This window comes from Canis lupus, chromosome 13 (assembly GCF_011100685.1).
Source record: "Canis lupus familiaris isolate Mischka breed German Shepherd chromosome 13, alternate assembly UU_Cfam_GSD_1.0, whole genome shotgun sequence".
NCBI classification, from domain to species: Eukaryota; Metazoa; Chordata; class Mammalia; order Carnivora; family Canidae; genus Canis; species Canis lupus.
In genome coordinates, this window is record NC_049234.1 from 60,414,461 (window position 1) to 60,436,605 (window position 22,145).

At 32.7% G+C, this 22,145-nt stretch overlaps 1 long non-coding RNA gene across 1 annotated transcript; it reads right to left on the minus strand.

Annotated features, from left to right (window-relative positions):
• Nucleotides 1-503: 503 nt before the first annotated feature.
• On the minus strand, nt 504-21,985 carry LOC111098479. Its single transcript, XR_005369074.1, has 5 exons — nt 21,898-21,985; nt 21,511-21,539; nt 13,098-13,162; nt 12,837-12,936; nt 504-583 (listed from the first exon to the last, which is right to left on the minus strand). It is a non-coding gene; the product is annotated as an uncharacterized LOC111098479 (long non-coding RNA).
• Between the last annotated feature and the right edge of the window lie 160 nt (nt 21,986-22,145).

Here is a 22,145-nt window from a genome sequence, read left to right on the forward strand (position 1 = left end):
CCGATTTATTTATGACTTCAAGTAACAGAGTATCTCTATAAAATCAGATCTACTTAACATCAGGGTAAGCAATGTTTTCTGAAAGAATAAATTTGTTCACTTAGAAGTGATATCACTTTTATTTTGATAATCATATTTCGAAGGTTATCATTTTTATTTTATTTCCAAGTTCCAGGATTAAGTACATGCATGTGAAATAGTATCTGTTTGGTTTTAGATGAATATTAAAAGGCTATTCCTATTTATCTACCACCCTAACAAAGTCTAGAACTTAATTCCAAGTGGCAAATTTTTTGGCCAATAATTCAAATTTTAATTATGATATCACCAGTTGGGTTCATCTCGGCAGCTCAACTTTTTATAACAAAATAGTTAAATGGCTTTCATAGAAAGCTACCTAGATCTTTTATAGTTAAATGGCTTTCATAGAAAGCTGCCTAGATCTTTCAAACATTACCATGGATTATATTTTTATTATTCTTTGTGTTTCTTACCTTATTTTCCTGCTCTGTCTCTTCATTGGCTAACACGCATACCAAGTTTCAGATTGTTCATCATTAAATGATTGAATCATTGAATAATTCTAATTGATAAAAATGAAATACACCAGAGGGTAAAATATGTGAATAGCTATTGTTTGCACAGTATTATCATATTTATTTTACACCTAAAAGCTCAAATCCATAATTATAGGTTGGTAGTTGCTGTCTCTAAGACACAAAAAATCATGGTATATTTCAATACAAGAAACGTAATACTTCCCAGTTTTTAATATATTTACTCCCATATCTGTTTAGAAATATTGCATCTCTAGTAGATACAACATACTTTGAGGGTTACAAGAATAAATAATAATGCTTTGCCTTTCATGGAAAGAAAGAGAGAGGAAAAGAAAAAGAAGGAGCAGCAGGAAGAGGAGGAGAGGAAGGGAGAGAGGAAGGGAGAAAAGAGAAAGTATGAACAGAGACTACACAAACTTTATCATTATGGATGTTATGGCTTTTTAAATACTTTAATAGGAGTTCAATGTACTATAAAAGTTGAAAGTGAAGCAATCAGGGAGATGAGAACATAACAATCAGGGAGATGAGAACATAGCATTCTTACTGAAGCAATCCTACTGAAGCAATCAGGGAGATGAGAACATAGCATTCTTCGAGGGGAAAAGAGGAGTGAGGAATAATGAATTTAAAGTTATTGAACACCTCTATTCATAATATATTTCCAGATCTTTCTTTTTTTATTCTCCTTCTTTACAATAACACTAGGTGTCATATTATCATCATCTCCACGTTACAGTGGAGATTCATAAACTCTAACTTCCTAAAGTCACACAGTGAGTTTTCTCTTTTTCAGAGACTATTGTTTTCTCAAAATATCTTAATGAAACACCATAGAATCCCTTCCTGTGTCACCAAAGGAAATTGAGACCCCTCCAGGATATTGCTTTGGTTTTTCTAAACACTTTAAAGTCTTCATTCTGAACTGTTGCTCCTGGCATCAACTCTGGTGACTCCATCAAAATGTCTTCATATTGGATTCTTCTTAGTGTATTATTTTCATACAAGCATGAACACATGCTTCCTCTGCTTTCAGAGATATAAATTATACAAGGCTGTTGACTTTGTCAGAATTCCCTTACCACTTAATGTCAAAGGGGACTATAGTGCAGTGGAAAGGAAAAAAACAACAACAACAACTCTGAAACTAAATGATCATAAATGACCCTGACATCCATTAGCTAAGCTCCAAGAGAAAGTCTTTTACAGGACTTCATTCTTCTTGATACCAACTAGCTGTCATATGCTGTTGTTTGTCTCTTCTGAAATCAGTTATTCATAACCTATCACACTTAGCTAGATTCAAGCTTCCTAAATCCTTGTCCTAAGGTACCTAATGGAAGCCAAAAATGAACTAGCATGTTAATATCTTTTTCATCTTTAACAGATGTTCTTTTACATCATTTTACAAAATAGTTCAACACCTCTTTAACCTAAGCTTTACCAGTCAAGGTTTTGCTAAGATTTTTACAAAACTAAATGAAACTAAACACATTTTTTAGGAATGACAAAGGAAAGAAGAAATGAAAAAAAAAAAAAAAGGAAAGAAGAAATGTCTGCCTTTAATTTTATATTAATAAAAACACACACACACAAAAAAAAATAAAAACACCTTTTCTGTTTGCCTAACTATGCTATTCTATGGAGCTTGATGCTGAACTGAAGTCTATGCTATTTCAGATCTCATTCTTTTTCCATTAAGTTACTTCTTTCACATAAAGGTAAGTATATTTCAATAATTTGGGAAGGAGTCACAAAGGCAGAGGTGAAAAAAAATAACCCTAAAGGTAAGTTTGAGAAATGCAATTGGTCAGTTTAAAGAAGAACAGGTTATGTTAAAAACAATATTGTGAAAATTGGTTGGAAAGTTTCGCTCCATATATGAATAATTCAAACTAAGGTATTTGGACATAATTTACCAAGTGCCATGCAGCCAACAAAATGGAAACTTGGGAAGATAAAAGAAGTTAGATGGAAAAGTTCCACTGCCTAATGTAGAATATTACATTCAACTGAGCTGTATCAGTTGTGTCCAAACCACCAACCTGGAACAATATCTGTTCTTCCACAGCATCCCATGTAACTGTACGCCTATCCTATTGTCTTCATTCCAACTTTTGAGCCAATAGTCTATATATTGTCTAGACACTTGCACAATATTCTCTTTATGGATTTAGTACCTATTCTATCGTTGCTATAGTAGAATGGAGGATCCAGACTATCCTTTGCTTTCCAAGATTGACCCAGACTACCTACTGAGTAACCTTGGACAGAAAATCAAGTAACAAATGAAACTGTGCTTTCATTTTAGAAAAGTTATGTTAAATTAGTATGTTTTAATGTTCAGTTAAATTTTTAAAAAATATTTTATCTCTTTAATTTTTAAAAACTTTTTATCTAAAATTTTTTTAACAATGGCTTCTAGTTTTCCTCAGAATGGTTATGTGTGGTTACATTGTTTCATTATATTTTTTATCCAGTCTCTTTACCTACTTTAACTATTGAATGGACTGGGCTCAAGCATAGATATATATCCATTTTTGCTTATAATTTTAAATTCTCCACCTCGCTGTTCTAGTTCTTTTAGATCTCTTACCTATAACACCAAAATTTGGTGATGAAATTGCATTCTTTTAATTCAGCATTATGTATGCAATAGCACAAAAAGTCAGGATTAACTTTTCTACTTTTCCCTTCCCAGCTTATATGACAACAACATGGTCCTCATCTCAATATCATCCAAAACTTCAACGAAGCCTCCACCATTGTTGCTTTGTTAAAAACAAACAAAAAAATTACCAATAGAATAAAAAAATATGTATTAGATTAGAAATACTTATTCAGGTATTGCTAAATTACCTTTCTAAAAGAGATTATATATTTTTTCTTAGTTGTCTTTGTGAAAAGGGAAGTATTAGGGCCCTACGAGTAAGCTTAGACATAAATGTTCTTGGTCCTTGATTTTTATAAAAGATTTTCCAGTTCAAGAGATTGGAAAATGATCTAAATTCCACATCTAAAAAAATTAATTCAATTGTGTGAAACTTAGCATTTTAGTGATCCAGGTACCTTTGACAGATTACAAATTTTTTTCTAAGAAAAATATGATCAGTGTACAATGTTTTATATATTGTGTAAGTTTATGGATATTACTTTTGCAAAGAAGGTCAGCATTATCTCTGCAATATTTGCCATAAAATTTGGTTTTATAAGTTATAGAATATTCTATAAAGTGGATTAATAACCTATACTCTTTTTGCCTATGAAACATAATTTCACTATATTATATGATTATAATATAGAACAATTCTGTTACTGTGATAATGCCACATAAAATTCTGTTAGTTAGAATATTAGAGCTGGAATGTTCTTCTGAATACTAAATTTAAGGAACCAAATATGAGTACTAGGACATTAAATCTCTATAAGCAGCCAATTCTATCATATATGTTGTCTTGATCTTCTGTCCTCAGGGACTATGATCTCAGTATTCTATTCATGTGTTTATTCATTTATTCAACCCAATAACATATTAGTTGAATCTACCTTTACCGTAATTGACATCTACTGATAAATTACTGATTTGTTTTTATTACCATCAGAATTAGAATTTCTCTCAGCTATGAGATAATACAGCCTATAGACCTCAACAGATCCTGGAAAAGTAAAGTTCTATATCACGTTATACAAATTGTCAAAGCTCTTATTCTGTGGTCCATACTACATTTGGATTACAACATGGCCAAAGAATACTCTATATCTTAGAACCACTCAACTTGCTAACTAAAACATTTTTATAGCACTGCAGGAATCATCATTTTATTTCAGAATAGCCAGTGGAAATGAATTTGACAACCTGGGAATGGACAACTTGTAGCAACAGGTGAGAATGGTAATAATCACAGCAAATAACTTATTTAAAAAAACTAAGATGCATCAACAAGGCCTCTTTCTAATTATTTGTCCTGGTATTTCCACAAATTTTCAAGGGCTTGTAATTGTAATCTCAAAAAAGAAAGAGTTCTTTTATCAAATATATTTTGGAAATACTGTACTGTATAACCTTTCTCTTGAAAAATTGTAAGGCAGATTAGTAAATTAAAGGATCTGAAAACTTTTGCAGGAAAAAAAAAGACTTTGATAGTCTTTAACCAATATTTACCAAATATATTTGATCATGGATCTTTTTGTCCTGGTAATATTTTGCAAAGTGCTATTTAGTTTACAAAATGCAGATTCAGAGTTATCAGTTGAATTCTGCATAGAAAAATGTAACTTCCTCAAGCTTGTTATAAAACCACTAACTGTTCCACAATTTTACTTATTTTATGCAGGATTCTTAAAGTGAAATAACCCTGACTACCAAGAAAGATGGTCCTTGTGTCAAACCTTATAAATTTCTCAAGGGTTGTATTTTCTCATTTAATTTTCTTGGAATTTGAAGAAAACCTCATCTTACAGCAATTATTCTCACAGTTATAAGGATATCCATAACAAATACATCATATAAATACTATTCTAGTGATTTCTTTTCATAGATTTGAAAAGCAGCCACATTTATTCAAATCAGAGCAGTGTTTTTTTATGCGATCAAAAGCCAGAAAGCCAGAAAACCATATATGACTTGTGGGGACTTCCAGTTTCTTTCAAGTTAATTAAACTAATTAGAGTGAGAGTGTTATCGTATAATATGAGAAGAACTCAGAAAATGAAATTCAAAGAACTTGTTATTCATTTCCTAACCATATGGGGAGTTATATTACCTCTGTATTTGGCACATACACTTTCAAGTATGTTGCTAGGTACTAAGACTAAGACAAAAAAGATTCCTGCCTACATTCTAATGGAGAATCCAGAAAAAAAAAAAAAAAGCAAATAAATATATATCATTATTAAGAGATTATAAAATAGCATGCAGATATATGTTATCTATATTAAAATTTCCTTATGGACTAATTACTCCCTTTACCAATAAATGCAATTCTAGCTATATAGTAGATATCTAGATTTGCTACAATGCATCAAATATAAATGATTATAGAAATATAAAGCTACTGATTATGTGATTTATCAGTACAGTTGAGATCATTTCCATTCATGCTTGAGTAGGGTTTATATTATGTAAATCTTCGAACTTCCACTTTTAAATAGCTTTCTGAATTCCTTTTGGAGATTCTTCTTTTCTCAATGGTGTGTAGTCTTAGTGTGAGAGTATGTGCACATACATTCTCACTATGGAAGCTCAAAGCACCAGATCCTAATTCTTTATGTTTTGTTATATGCAACATGACCAAGCTGGATAATCAGAACTTCTCACCTGCAATTGTGAATCCTGATTGAATAATTCAAAAGTGAAGACAAGTCTATATATTTTCATTCAGCTGCTGTATAGAGCTCAGACTATTCTAGCCAGATGGACTATCTTCTACCCTTAGAGTTATCTTGATCACTTAATATTAAAGTATTCTTTAATTCTGAATCCTCCTCTTCAATAACTTTTTACTTGAAGTAGTCAGTGTTAGTTTCAGGGGTTTGCAACCAAGAACCAAATCTCCCTGGTGTTTGAAAAATTCCTGACTCCCTAGTGCTATAACAAATACAGGGAAATTTAGATGCAAAGAGAGAAATAATGACTATTGTCCTGCAATTAAACAAAATGATGAAGTTTTAAGTTAGACACATTTCTAGTCTTTCTGTGATCACATAGGTGGCATTATTTTGCCAATATCACCAAATACTTAATAACTTTGTTACCCCAGGACCTCCCATAGCAGTACACCTCCTACAAATCCATACAATCCAGCCACTTCTGCTACTAACCTTTCAAAGTCTTTCCCTGTCTGCCACATTCAAGGTGTCCTAAGACTCTCACTGGTATAATTCTAATTTCTTCTAAATTGCCTAGTCTAAAAAACAAAACAAAATTTACTGCATATAAAAAATTAATCTATATCTTAATAGGAGAGATTAGGTGAAATGTACTACCTTTACCAAAATTCAGAATTTAAAACAGATAAAGTTGTAGGCGGGGATCCTTTATTATGCCAATTATAGCTCATAGGGCTTATTTGTTTATTATATGTCTTTTGTTTGTTTAAGAAATCTGGGATTTTTATATATTTTCAGTAGTAATCTTAACATTTCTATATTTACATTTCCCTTCATTCAGAATTTTATTTTTTTTATTTTTAATTATTTTTTATTTTTAATTTATTTATTTATTTATTTATTTATTTATTTATTTATTTATTTATTTTTCAGAATTTTAGATTAAAGTGAATAAAGTCGTGATGCCTGGATGTCTCAGCGGTTGAACGTCTGCCTTCGGTTCAGGGCATGATCCTGGAGTTCCGAGATCAAGTCCCACATCGGGCTCCCTGTGGGGAGCCTGCTTCTCCCTCTGCCTGTGTCTCTGCCGTCTCTCTGTGTCTTTCATGAATAAATAAATAAAATCTTTAAAAAAGAGAGAATTAAGTCACAAACTTAAACAAAGTAACTGAAAGTAATGCAAAAAAGCATGGACTATCGGTTAACCAATAGTAGAATAGGAGAAAAAAAAAACACATCTAAAGAAACTAAAAAGGAGAGTCTTTTCACAAATATAAGTTCATAACCCATTTAATACTTTAAAAATGTCTCCTTTGAGTATTTCTATCCGTTTTATTTTATTGCTTTTTTTCTAGACTTCATTTTAAGAATTTTCCTTTCTTATTTCTGTTGATACTAATGTATAAAACAATTAAGCCCAAAAGGTCATGTGGTCTGTAAAACTTAACTCTGACCAAAATGTGATATAATTATGAATAAAACTGAAAGTCTTGATTCACAACTTTTTGAAGAGTTTTGATGACTTTTTTGAGTGATTTCCTGTTTAAAATTTAAATTGTTACATTTATCATATTGATTTCTAGATGCCAAGAGATTGATAATATCTTGAGTTGTATTGAAAAATCCCTTTACTCTGTTTATTAATTTGATGCTGTAATATCCATAATATTCCAAAACACTCATGGAAATAGTTCATACGAAAATTATCATTTTGCAAGGTAAATTGACTTTAGTCAATAACAAACTGCTTTGGCATTTTAGCCAAGTGTCCCCTTCAGTCTTGTGTTTGCTATCACTCTTATTATTTTCCTTTTGTTTATTTTTTTTTTTTTCAAGAGTCATTCATCAGAGAAAAGCTTAACCTCATTTTTGGTGGTCTCTCTAATATTTGTCTCCTTCCTTAGTTTCTTCTTTCCCAAAATCAAGAGCCCAAAACAAGATCTGCAAACTTCTCTTGCTTAAAAAGATTCCCATTGAGTGAACTCCTAAGTACTTCAAAATGTCTCAGAACTTTGGTTTCAGAAACTTCAAAGGGTCTGTGATTTTATTCTTCTTGTAAGATAATGAGACAGCCTGCCACAGAAATACCAGCAGGAGGCACTAGACTCCTGAACACAAGACAAAACTTTTATTACACAGCAATCACCGTAGAGTCTCAGCATCTGCACTAGTTCTTCGTCCCAGTTTTTACTGTGCTTTGTGAAAAGGGGCAGGTGATACCTGCATACACAGCAGGTTGTGTTACAGGGAAGAAATTCCACAAACTCCAGGAACTCAATTTTTCCATAATGAAGCTTACCTGATATTTACTCTGGAGAGAGCCATTATCTTTATTATAACTGGACAGTAAGCAAGCCTGCCCTTTATTCTGAAGGAAGACTGTTCCTAGGATGTTTGCTATAAAAACATTCTTGAAAAGATAATTTAGAACAAAGGCAGCCAGTGTCTCTACTCACAAGACATTCAGAAAAACAAGAGATCCATGGGGACTGTCCTTCAATCTTCTAGGAAGATAGACTCATTTATGATTTTTCTTTACTTTTTTTTTTTTTTTAGAGGAGAGAGAGAAGCAGAGAGAAAGAGAGAGAATCCTAAGCAGTTTCCATGCCACAGAGCCTGAAGGGCTCAATTTCAGGACCCTGAGATCATGACCTGAGCCAAAATGGAGTCGAATGCTTCACCAACTGAGCCACCCAGGCCCCCCATGATTTTTTACTCATTTTTTTCCTTAAAGACTTTATTTATTTATTTTAGAGAGAGAAAGTACAGTGGAGGAGCAAGGGGTGAAGAGTAGAGGGAGAGGGACAAGTAGACTCTAGCTGACCGCAGAGCCCCACACAGGCCTTGACCCCACAACCCTGAGATCATGCATGACCAAAATCAAGAGTTAGGCAATTAACCAATTCAGCCACCCAGGCAGCCCTCCTCATTTTTAAATTAGAGCTTATTTTTAACTTTATATCTACTCTCCAAAATGAAACCTGAATTTTAATACTGCTTGATGAGAAATATTTAGAGGGAGTTGTTTGTTAGACATACAGCCCTGACTCTTAACCCTTCTTCTGTAATATAAGAAGGGTAAAAATAAATAAATAGATAGATAGATAGATAGATAGATAGATAGATAAACAAACCAATAAATAAAAGACAACTTAAAGGAATACTGTTGCTTTTTTTTTTTTTTTTTTTTTTTTTAAGAGAAAGGAAATGGAAGCATGGAAAAATCATTGTTCTTATACTGTTTATAAGTTGTTAAAAAACAAATTTAACCAAGTGGATTTGAAAATCTAATTGACTTTATAAAGTGATTCATGAATGGGCAGTATTCCATCTAGGGAGCAGAAAGGAGCTCCACTGAGCTAAACAAAAGAAAGGCTTTTACAGGCAAAGAGAGGGCTTAAAAAAAGAAGAAAAAAGTAATTTATTAGCAAGGAATGCGTTGTTTAGGCAAAATTGCCCTCTTCAGAGGAATAGGATGGGTCTGTCAGTAAATTTCTCAGTAGTGATCAGGAAATTCCATGTTGACTTGTTAGTGGTTGCATTCCTAGTTGGGGTTGAAACTACAGTTAGATTGGGTATTAAGTTGTGGTTTGCTAACACACGGAGCCTTACCTTAAGTAACTCCATCATGGGCCTGTGATTTTTTTTTTTTCACAAGATAAAGATCATATCCTATGTTATCCTCTCCCAGAATGTGAACATGACATTAAAATAAGCCCTTGTAAGTGACTATTACACTTAAAAATTATTAATGTTTAATAAATTTAAATAATATATACAGTTACAATTTTAAAATATTCGTATGTAACACGTTATGTATGAATGATAATTTAGATAAAAATTGCCCAAAATTATTGGATGTTTTTGTAAAATTTATATGCTGTAATAGAGACATTTGGTAGTTATTCCCTTTCTGACTTAATAAAGGACATATTTCTAATTTTATATCATAAAGCAGAAACTGCCCAGCCATTAGATAGTTCGTTGTTTTGAAGGACTGGCAAGCTATGCAACCTACCTAATGGAGACAAAGGCATTTTTAAGAGCCATACTGGATGTACCACAGAAGAGCTATTGCTTTTGTTTTTTAATTGAAGTATAATTAACATAAAGTGTTATATTAGTTTCAGGTGCACAATATAATAATTAAACAATTCTAAACATTTTTCAGTGTTCATGGGAAGAGCCATTGTATAATAGATGATGGATGCTTCTCTTATCTTTAGTGACTCATCTTAATACTATCCAAGATGACAAAAGAAATGTCCTTGACCTATGTCTTTAATGTTGCCTTAAACAAAAATAGAGCTGACTATTTTGACTTCCTGTTTTGTCTTAAAAATTAGTAACTCAGAGGCACTTGGGTGGCTCAATCCTTTAAGTGTCTGGCTTTGGCTCAGGTCTTGATCTCAGGGTCTGGGATCGAGTCCCACATCAGTCTCCCCACTCTGCAGGGAGCTTGTTTCTGCTTCTACCTCTGTCTCTCTTCTTTCTCTCTCTCTCTGTCCTTCATGAATAAATTAATAAAATTTAAACAATTAATAACTGAGAATTAAATATAAAGAAGGACAAAAGGGACAAGAAATTGATATTACAAGTAGTAATTTAGAAAATAAGAAAGCTAGGATCAGAACTGGGTGTAAGGCCAAATATCTCCCTCTGAAGGTTTGGATGCTTAGGATTTTTTCCCTAGGAATCAAGAAAAAATAATTTAACCATAAAAATATGAGGTTTTTAAAAAGTCCATTACAACAATCTATATTTATTATATCAACTCAGTAAATACAATATGAAATTATAATAAATATATATTTTTTAATTTTAGAGGCAATAAATACAGAAAAAAAGAAACACCAAATAACAAAAATTTAATTTGTTTGGTTATCTGAACATTGAAAACTCTTCAATATCAAACCTATCATTACTCTGAAAGGCAAGCTGCATGTCCACAAAGTTAATGACAAAACAAAAATATATTTATGATTAAATAAAAATATACAAAAACATAAAAGCATTCCCCTTTGAAAAGGATATGAAATAATGCAAACGAGTAGACATAGTATGCATGTTACAACCATACATATAATAGCAGAAAGCAAAAACTAAACTCTGAAAATATAAATCCCCTTTAAGGCAGCTAAATAAACTGTAACATGTCAATAAGATGAAATATTGTGGAGCCATTATAGAAGATTACATAGAACTATGGTTTTCCCATCTGTGGTCCACATAGCCTTAAGAGTCCCAGGGAAAGAAAAGGAGAATATTCCATCACGTGGGGAACTATTCCAATCAAGTAAGTACACGTTTATCTAACTTTCGTTTTGAATTTTGAAGAACCGGATCATTGCTCAAAATGTGTTAAATATTAGTAATCTCTAAATCTAGGACAATATGAGAAAATGATGATATGGCAGTGGAAAAAGCCGTTTATAAAATCAATGAAATTTACTGTACACAACACTCATATATAGCCAAAAACATACTCCACATTTTTTTTTCCAATGATTGGTTCTCTTTGGGTTGTGGGTTAACAAATTTTCTCTTTTCTCTTATTGATTTCTTAAAATTTTGTAAATGTTTAGCCACTAAACTCAAATTTGCAACTGTCCTACAAAAGTGAAAGCTGTCACTCAAGCGCTGTATCTCACCTTACAAATTGAATGTTAGAAACCTATAAAACTGACTTCAGTGTTTCATTTAATCAACTTGATTATGAAAATTTAAATAATACAGCACAGAATACGATAAAGTTATTTGTTGGATTCTTATATAGAGAACGAAAAGTCCCAAAAGGGGTGTATTTTTAAAAATAAAGCACAAGGCTTAAGAGGGGGGCATTTAGGTAGAAAATAACTTGGTTCAAATAACTTGAGCCATTTTGTCTTAACCCAAGAAAGTTGTATAACTATTATAAAACTTAGTTTCCCCAACTCTAGCATTGAAATAAAAATAGTATTTACTTCCTTGGGTTGTCACAAGAAAGATCTTTATAATGAGCAAATCTTTAAAAAATGCTAACACACACTGTATGTTAACTGACTGGAATTTAAATAAAAACTTAAAAACATTTTTTTAAAAAGTGCTAACACAATGCTGAGCACTTGGCTTGTTAAACGTGCTCAGGAAAAGAAATGTTAGGCTGTTACTGCTGGAAGAACCTGATCGCATTAGAAGACTGGCACTATAATGAACAGTAAGTAAATGGTAGTGAATGTCTTCCCTTGTCTCCTCAGCAAAGGGCTTAGAAAGGAGAAAATCCGAAGGACAGCAATAGGGCATGGGAATTGTTGGGGGGGGGGGGGTGAGTATGAACTCCTCTGTCCTTCTCAGAGAGCTTGTAGGCAGAGGAAGAGGAAGGCCTGGAGGTACTTTGGCTGGGACAGTCCATGACCTTCTTGATCTGAAACAAGAGGAAGTTAATGACATCCTGGAAAGAGCTGGAGTGGGAAGGACTGGGCAAAGGTGAAGAACACTGCAGAGCTTCACCGCCAGACCCTGGGGAGACAGTGCCAGCCTTTCAGGCTTCTGCCTTCCTCCTAAGAAGGAAAAACTCCAGTTCTCAATATGAAGTCCAAACTCCTGTTTGTACTGTGTAGTCTTCCTACGGTTCTGCCTGTGGTGCAGTCACTGCACACCTGAACTACTGACACCTTCCCGCCGCCTCCTGTAATTCCCCTCTCCTCTTCCCTTGCTTCCTCAGCTCACATCTCATCTTCTAAGACTCCTTTCTTGCCCTTTTCATGGGAAACATAACACACTCTCTTTTGTGCCTTCAAAGTTCTTGTGTTCCTCACCAATGATAGCACTTTTCAATATATAAAATTTAATTATTCATGTTTGCTTCCCCAACAGAATAATTTTAGAATTTTAATTCCTCTGTCCGCGAGTCATTAGCACTGCCCTCATCTATAAACCTCCCTCGCTTCTCGACTTTCCAAATCTCACCCAAATATGACTGGTTGTTTCAAATTTTTGATCATCTCATCCCATCATCTGCGGTCTGTCTTCTGTACTTCTCTTGTGCTTCACTTATTGCATCAGCCATCTAGAAATTAAATCCTAAAATAAGTTCTACTTGTTACGTTTTTACGACTTTCCACGTGCCTCTGTGAAATCTTTTCCACCCCAGTACACCCTTCATTGCTCTGACTTAGTCACCTGCCATGTCAAAAATCCCCTGCCTGCTCTCTGCTCCTCCTTACTTACCTGAGAGCTATGCCTCTGCTGAATTACTCCTGCTCCACGGCCTCCGCATAGTCCCTTGCATATGTCTGCAAAAATTCAGTTATATTACTAGGAACTCCTTCATCTCTCACTTCCAAGAAAGACAGAATTTTGAACTTGAATTTTCCCAGATAAAAATACCCTATAACTCTCTCAAGTCGGAAAAGGTGCCCCTTCCCTATTGCCACTTCTATCCGGAGGTCCAAAAGAGGAGGTGGAAGTGTCATTGTGTCATTCCACCCCCACCACGGCCGGAGGACCTTCTGCTGACTGTGTGTACCAGGGGCCCCCAGACCTTGAAGTCTTACTCTCCTCAGGCCTCTTTCTTGTCTTATTCCTGCCACCTACTGTCCTTTAGGGTCCCTAACTCTATCCTTGTTCAGAGGTTTCTCACTCATTCCATCTATCTTGAAACCTGTCAGGATCCTGGACTATATTAGTACCCACGCAAATAGTCCAACTAAACTCCTGACCCATGTAACTTAAAAGACCTTCACCTGGAAATAAGTCAGAGAAAGAAAGTCCTTGTGTCTTTACTTATATGTAGAATCGAGAAAACAAAAGAACAAAGACCAAACAGACTCTTATGTACAGAGAACAAACTGGTGCTTGTCAGAGGAGAGGGAAGTGGAGTGGGCAAAACAGATGAAGGGGATTAAGAGGTGCAACTTTTAGTTGTAAAGTGATGAAGATAAAAAGTACAGCATAGGGAATACAGTCAATAATATCATAATAGTGTTGGACAGCGACAGAGGGTGACTGTACTAACCGTGGTTAGCATTGACCAGGGTATATAGACTTGTCAAAACAGTATGTTGTACACTTGAGACTAATATAACACCGTATGTCAACTATATATCAATAATAAATGATACAAAAGACCTTCACCTTACTTAACTAGTTGGCCTCTTTCTGGCAAGGGCTTCTTTACCTTTACATTTTTTCAATTCTAAAATTTTCCTTTCTGCTCTAATTTTTACTTTTAGGTACTTCAGTACTTCCCTATAGTGACAAATATTCTTACTAGCTATTAAAGGTCAGCTAACCTATGAAGAAACATTAATACTGATGAAGGTGTGGTTAGTAAAAGGAAAAAGGATCAGAAGAATGTGGTTGGATAATGTTGGAGTCAGGCAATTTGGTATCTGACAGTCTGCAGACTTCTCCAAAAGTAGGTGAAGTTTGTCTATAGTAACACTGTGACTTTTTTATTCTGCTAGTTCCTCTCACTCTCACACAATCTTCTGATGGCTTAAATCAGTTCATCTTACGTGGGTGTCAGGCATTCTTCTCCTTCTAGAATTTTACTTCCTCTATCACCTATCTAAGAATGCAATACTTTGTATACATTAAGTTCTCTTATTGAGTGGTATATTAGTGAGAACACAGGCTCACATGTTGGTAGCCACCATTTACTCATTAGTTGATGCATGACCTTGTATGGAAATAAATTTACTTAACTTAGGGACGGTTTGGTTTCCTTACCCTGCTTTCCCTACATTGCATGGTTCTTGTGAGGACAAAAGAGAATAATAACTAAGACTTTAAGAATTGTTAAGAACCATATAAATTAATAAATGAATATATTCCATTCTATTGCTGGATGGCTTATTATTCTGTCTGGGAAACTAACGGTTGACTCTGGTAGGTAATACCTTTTGTCAAAACCATTATATGTAATAATAACATTGTTAAACAAGGACATCCAATGATTAGATCCAGGAAAGAATATCCATTATGAAAACTATGTTCCATCAAGTCAGAGGAAGATATATTTCTGATAGGTAAAACTCCCTTGACACATCAAATTTCATGGCCTTTTAGAAAGAACTCACTAGGTAGCATTTCATAATTAAATTTTAACTCAGTTTTCTCAAATGTCTTGAGTAAGTAAACACCTCATTAATGGCAAAATGAAAAAATTTTGGTTGGAGGTGGCAAGAAGGTGGTAGTATTGGTAACACACAGACAAAAAGTTACTAATAGAATATCCTACCCACATAAAGAATATAAGGTTGGGTAAGAAAATGCTTTATTCTAGACCTTGTCATGAAGGTAAACAATGTCATGGAAATATGATTCAACACTTTTAAACATGTTTTTGCTATGTATGTTACATGTTTTTTTACTATTATTACATGCTGTCAAGTATTTTTTTTTTAACTTTTTTAATATGCCAATTTCACCATTGGTAAGTTTAAAGGAGACTATACATTACATTTTCAAATCTCCTAGTTCCTTGCTACTCAAGGTGTGTCTCACAGATCATCAGCAATGACATCACCAGAAAACTTGTTAAGAATGCAGGATCTCAGACACATCTCAGACCTACTGAGCGTGAATCTGAAATTTAACAAGATATCCTAGTGATTCATAAGTACATTAAAATTTGAGAAGCACGTTCTAATTCACAGTTCTGTGAAAATATCAAATAGTACAGGATTTCATTAATAAAAATTCTAAACTCTCTTTTCTAGTCCCTTCTCATATTGCAACTCAAATGTTCCCTGGTTTGTGGTCATTATTAGAAATTTTGTCTTTACCTTCTACACATTTTCTATTCATATACAAATATAAAAATGTAATTCATAAATTCTCAGAAGTTTACAAATCTATGAGGTAGGAAGACAATTTGAGCACAAAATAATTAGTTGAAATCTTTAAAAAATCATGTTCTAATAATGGATAATTTTAAACGAGTACCTTGTTTCAGTTACTGCACACTTCAAAGTGTGTAACTCATTTTTTTTCTCTCACGTAGGAAGTGGATGTTATTGAGCAGATGAGAACATTGAGGCACTGTGATTTATTCAAGATAACAGCAGGTTAATGAGTGCCAAGATTTAAACTTACAATATGACTCCAAAGCCCTACCTTGCAACCACTACTTATGCCACCTTACTCAGATTATGTGTTTTATTTTAGATCTCCAGAGATCTATTGAGAAGCCGCTGAAGAATTAAAAAGGAGCTTTTAAAAAATACAAACACAAAAGTAAACATGTTCCATATTTCCAGTGATGTCATATATTCATAGTAACCAACAACTTCCTGAAAAGAACTCTATTTTATTTCTGGGTACCAAGGTTCTGTTCATACAATACCTGAGAGTAGTTACTAAGCATCTATTGTTAATCCTCTGGTAGGTTCCAAATGACATGTGGGTTTCCAGAGAAAAACAAAGTTATCTTTCACATTTCCCAGTAGATTTCCTTCTGGAAGGTTAGCTGTTTATCACATAACTAAAGGACACTTTCCTAGAAGACTCACCAGCTATAAAGCCAAATGAGAGAATCATGACAAACTAATTTTGAAACTTTATGTTCTGAATTATTGACTGTCTCATACAAAGTAAGTCCACCAAAGAAAGTGTGAGTCTGGACCAGAACATGTTGCAACAATATACATAATCTCACATAGTAAATTTACCACTTAGTAAGTTTGAAAAATCTATGTCTATTGCTATGATACTTCTTTTCATTTTTGTGCTAGTTTTATTTTTTATTTTTTTTAATTTATTTTTTATTGGTGTTCAATTTACTAACATACAGAATAACCCCCAGTGCCCGTCACCCATTCACTCCCACCCCCCGCCCTCCTCCCCTTCTACCACCCCTAGTTCGTTTCCCAGAGTTTTGTGCTAGTTTTACTAACAAATATGAATTCAAGGAAGAAATTATTTTTCCAATACCAAAAAACTAAAAAGCAAAAAAGCCTTCTATTTAGTTGTCCCTTAACTAACCTATTTCCACTTTCATTTGTTGAGGGACTCCTGGATTTTCAAAACCAATTTGGTGTATCATTAGAGTGGCCATGCCATGGTGTGCCTGAAATAGTCCTAGCTTATGTTGTTTTTCTACTGTAATTACTAAGAGCAGACCATTTCATTATTAAGAATATTCACTGTTGAATGGTCAATTACATGTTCACCTCACTTATGACTCTATTACAACAGAAAATTGATATTCAGGTAATAATCTCATTTTTCCTTTACTCATGGGGCAAAAGCCAATTTGACTATAAATGGACCAAATATGTATTTCAAATCTAAGCTTTGCTTTACTGGCTGGAATAGATCAAATTTAACTGATAAAGCAAATGAAAAATATCAATAAAGATAAGTGAATTTAGGCTAAAATTTCGTAGGATTTGGCATTGTACAAATCTACAATGAACTCATGAAACCATGTTTTCTCAAAATTTAGTAAACAGTTATATTTTACAATGGTAAGAATAATTTATTAAAAATTATAGCCCAATCAACTATCTTCAATACCTAATTCAGACAAAGTGGAAATTAATCCTTATCTACGCAGATTATAGATAGAAAAATTTGAATTTTGAGTTCATGAGAAATCCCATGGTAGACATACAAATTCATTGAGAGATGGCTGCTCTTATTATGCAGATTAGACACTTCTAAAAGTCTGATTGTTTCCTTCTGATGACAAGCCTTATTATTATCAAATGTCTCCAAAAAGTATGGCCCCCAGACTGAACTGTCCATGGGTACTCTGGAGGTTCTGTTCAAATCTCTATTTTTGGGCTCTCAAAAATTATATTATTTGCTTTTTGTGTGTTAATTACCACCATAGTACTAGGCCAGTGATTTTGTTTTGCTCAGCTTTATGTCCATAGTACCTTGTCCAGTTTCTTCAACTCCATGAATAAATAAGCAAATAAAAATAAATGAACAAATGAAGATATGATAGCTTTTTATAAATTACAGTACTTTTTGCTACAGTGTGATTCTGAGTAAGGCATAAATAATTCAGTCATTCTGGATACACCACTGAGAAAAGACAAAAATAAGGCATTATAATGCAGCTGAGGATGCTTGTTCTCAGCCCCTTGAATCAATCAGCGTACAGGCATACTTCATTTTATTGCATTTCACTTTATTGCATTTTTCAGATATTGCATATTTTACAAATTGAAGGTTTGCGGTAATCCTGAGTGCAGCGTCTATCAGCACCATTTTTCTAACAACTTTTGTTCGCTTTGTGTTTCTGTGTCACATTTTGGTAATTCTCACAATAATTCAAGCTTTTTCATTATTATTATATTTGAATTATTGCAATCTTGTAAAATTTAAACAAAGAATTGCTTCCAATGGATGAGCAAAGAGAGTGGTTTCCTGAAATGGGATCTGCTCATAGTGAAGATACTGTGAAGATTGTTGAAATGACAACAGTGTGTTTAGAATATTAATAAACTTAGCTTATAAAGCAGCAACAGGGATTGAGAGGATAGATTCCAAATTTGAAAGAAGTGCTACTGTAGGTAAAATGCCATCAAACAGCATTGCACACAACAGAAAAATCATGTCTGAAAGGAAAAGTCAATTGATGCGGCAAGTTTCACTGTTATTTTAAGAGACTGCTACAGACACTCCTATCTTTGCAACCACCACCTTGATCTGTTAGCAGCCATCAATATCAAGGCAAAACTCTTCACCAGCCAAAGGATGATGACTCGCTGAATCGTCAGATGATGGTTAGTATTTTTTAGTAAGTATTTTTTAAATTAAGGTATGTACATTGGTTGGTAGACATAATGCTATTGCACACTTAACAGGCAACAACATAGTGTAAACATAGCTTCTACATGGATTGGAAAACCAAAAATTTATTTGACTCAATTTATCACAATATTCACTTTATCGCAATGGTCAGGACCCCGACCTGTAATATCTCCAAGGTATGCCTATAAATAGGAAACACTAGCAAGTTGTTAAAGTTGATAGGATGTAGTCAGCAAGGAAGATATAAGATATAAGAGCATCAATATGGAAAACCACAGTCTCTTCTGATTCCTGTTGTAGAGAACTTAAACCACTCTGGTATTTCTTTTAACTCAGAATAATGTTCCTGTTATGATTGTGAATAGGCTGTAAACATCATTATAGCTTTATTTAAAAAAATTTAAAATATATGGGATGATTCCTTTCTGGTAAAAATGCACATATAGTTGACATTAATAACTTTTAAAACTTATGTATGGATATTTTCTTTAGCATATGATATTTTTTGTAAAATGTATGATGCCAGTTCATTCTAGGAATAGAATTGGTGATTAGATATAGGGACTTTTATATTTTTTCCTTTTATTCATTTTAAAAGATGGACAAATCAGAGGTATGGGGGTTTTTTTTGCAACATTTAAAATTTAATTCTCGAATAATTATTGCTTTTTTAAAAAATAATTATTGCTTTTAATTAAACAATCTAATAACTAAATTAATGAATGTTACCACAACTAATATCCACAAACAAGGCAAACAAAACATTATGTGATGTACTTAAAATGCAACCAAAATTTATAGGATAATTTTATTTCTTTTTTGGATAAAAAGATCTGAGCACATACAATGTAAGTTACCCCATAAAGTGAATAATTAAAAAAAATAATATATGATAAATTGAGTTTTAAGAGACAAAATAAATAATGAATTTTTCTCATGATCTAGTATGTTGGTAAAAATTGAAAAATTTTAAGACCCTAATTTGTCCCAAGAATTTTCTTTATAGGCATTAGATTTTTCAAAAGATAAAGAAAAGAGAATTTTATTGATATATTAGTCTTTCTAATTATCCATTTAATATAAAATCATGTTCTTATCATAACCATAAATCTAGAAATTTTTGTATTTTAATTCTGAATAATGCTGTTCCATTTCCTATATAGTCTGTATGATCTATTATAGCATGAATCACTCCTTTGTTGGAAACATTCCTCAGAATTTATAGTGAGAGAATTTGGACTGAAAATTAATTTCCTATTTCTAAGAGAATTCTTAGAATTTAAATTAACCTATTGGTTGAACTGAAACCACAAAATTAGCATTTTACTAATCACTAGCTTTAAATAGCTGTGAAGCAAAGACATCTGCCATCACCTTGATCATCAACCAAGGTTGCTTCTTTCCAGTCTTGGGTTCAAGGTATTGTCTTTACATTTAGCAAAACTACTTTGATCTCACATTGTCTAATCTCTTTCACTTTTCATTAAGATGCATCTGAAACTTTTCTGTGTGTTTGCAAATATTGATACCTTCTTATGATATACTGGTAGCTTAAAAATGCATTTGCAAATTTTGACACCATTCATCTCAGATCTTTAGGTGAGAAATTAATATAGTTTTGTAAAGGCCAAATTATTTTTTAATGACAGTAACTAAAACCTTGTATATTGAAAAAGTAGATACATAATTTCAGTAGAAACTATGGTGAAGTAGTTTGAATTATTTCGCCCAATTCAATAGAAACTTGTTAGGCAAAATAATTTCTGGTCTTTTTAATTACTGTAACAAAGACTATTTCTGATAGAATATTTCAAGGCCAGTTTTATTTCATATCATTTTGTTAATAAAATTAATCATATAAAGGTTATGTCAAAGATAGATATAAAAGACAACTTTTTGTAAAGATGGTTAAATTTGAATATTTGGAAGGATACAAATGGATAAAGATAGTAAATTCATTTTGGGTTTATAAATATACTTTCTTTACTAGTATGTTTAGATATTACATTTTATATATACTGCTCAGTATATATAAAAATGTCAGTATTAGCTTGTTGACTAAGGCATAAACAAATTGCACATATGATCTTAAAAAAATTATCTGTGAACTATTTTTCTACCGCATATAAATATCAGTAATTATAGATTACTGCAATTTGATGGAACTCCGGAAATCAAACACAACAAGGCACCTGAATCTTATGATTCTATCCAGTCATCTTCGTACAGTCAAGTCATGGATATTATCAGTATAGCTAAATATGAAGATTCTTTTAAAAAAATTGATAGAGGTTAATAGTTTCTACATAATGCACTGATATCATTTCTTATGAAGATTCTGAAAGAGCAAGATGCTCTGAAATAGGTTTAAAGGAGGAAGACATTTTCCAAAATTTTCAGATAAAATTAAATACTAGCTCTTAGGGGATTTTCATTTATTATCTATTTTGCAAATCTGATGCTCTAGATGGGAAAGCTTGGGTTTTTTAAAAATTATATTTAAATATTGATTATTCTCTATTTCTCTGACAAAACCATATTACCATATTCAAGAATCAAATGTTTTTTTTTAAAAAAAAAAAGATTCAAATGTTTTGTTTTAGAATGTTAGTAGATAAAATTATTGGTAAGCAATTGATATTTCTTAAAGCAAGCACTGAGCAAGACAACTAGAATCATAAACTAAATATATATTGAATAGCAAAATTTTAAAAATCATGTTAATTAAAATACCACTTCTCAAATGAACTTATTTTAGCATAAAATTTCCTTGCTGGAAAATCACAGATTTCTTTTTCATTTTTTATAAGATCTAACTTCTTTTTATTTCTCTTACATAGGCTTTGACAATCATGAAGTTTCTCATCCTTACCTGCCTTGTGGCTGTTGCTCTTGCCAGGCCTGTGAGTACAGCAAAGAATTTAGCAGGTTGTAGATTCTTGTTAGAAATGACCTGATATCTTATCAAACATAAAATATGGAGAATAATAATCTTAAAGCATGGGAAGATTTCTAATTAAAGTCTTGATATTAAAACTATGATAATGCTTCACAAGCCTCAACTCTAAATAAAATGTCTGCCTTGAAATATAAGCACTATTCAATAAAAAAAATTAAAAAATGAAAAGCACAAAAAGAAAATAACAAGATATTGCACAACACAATAAATAAGATCAAAGAATAGAATTAGACTCTTTCCCTGGATCCATTACAGAATTAGCAAATTTGTAGACATATAACAGGTCTCATTATTCCTTACCAAATAAACAAACCAGGGAAACTTGGTTTCAGATAAATTTTGCTATTAAAATATGAACCTTTCTTAAATAGCCATGTTTAAATTCATAGTGTATGTATATTGTGACATTATTATTATTGCATTCTAATTGCTTTTTTGTTTTGCTTTGTTTTACAATTCTCTTTTGTTTTTCACAGAAACTTCCTCTTAGACACCCAGAACTCACTCAAGTGAGTATTCTATTCTATGTTCTAAGAACTCTAACTATG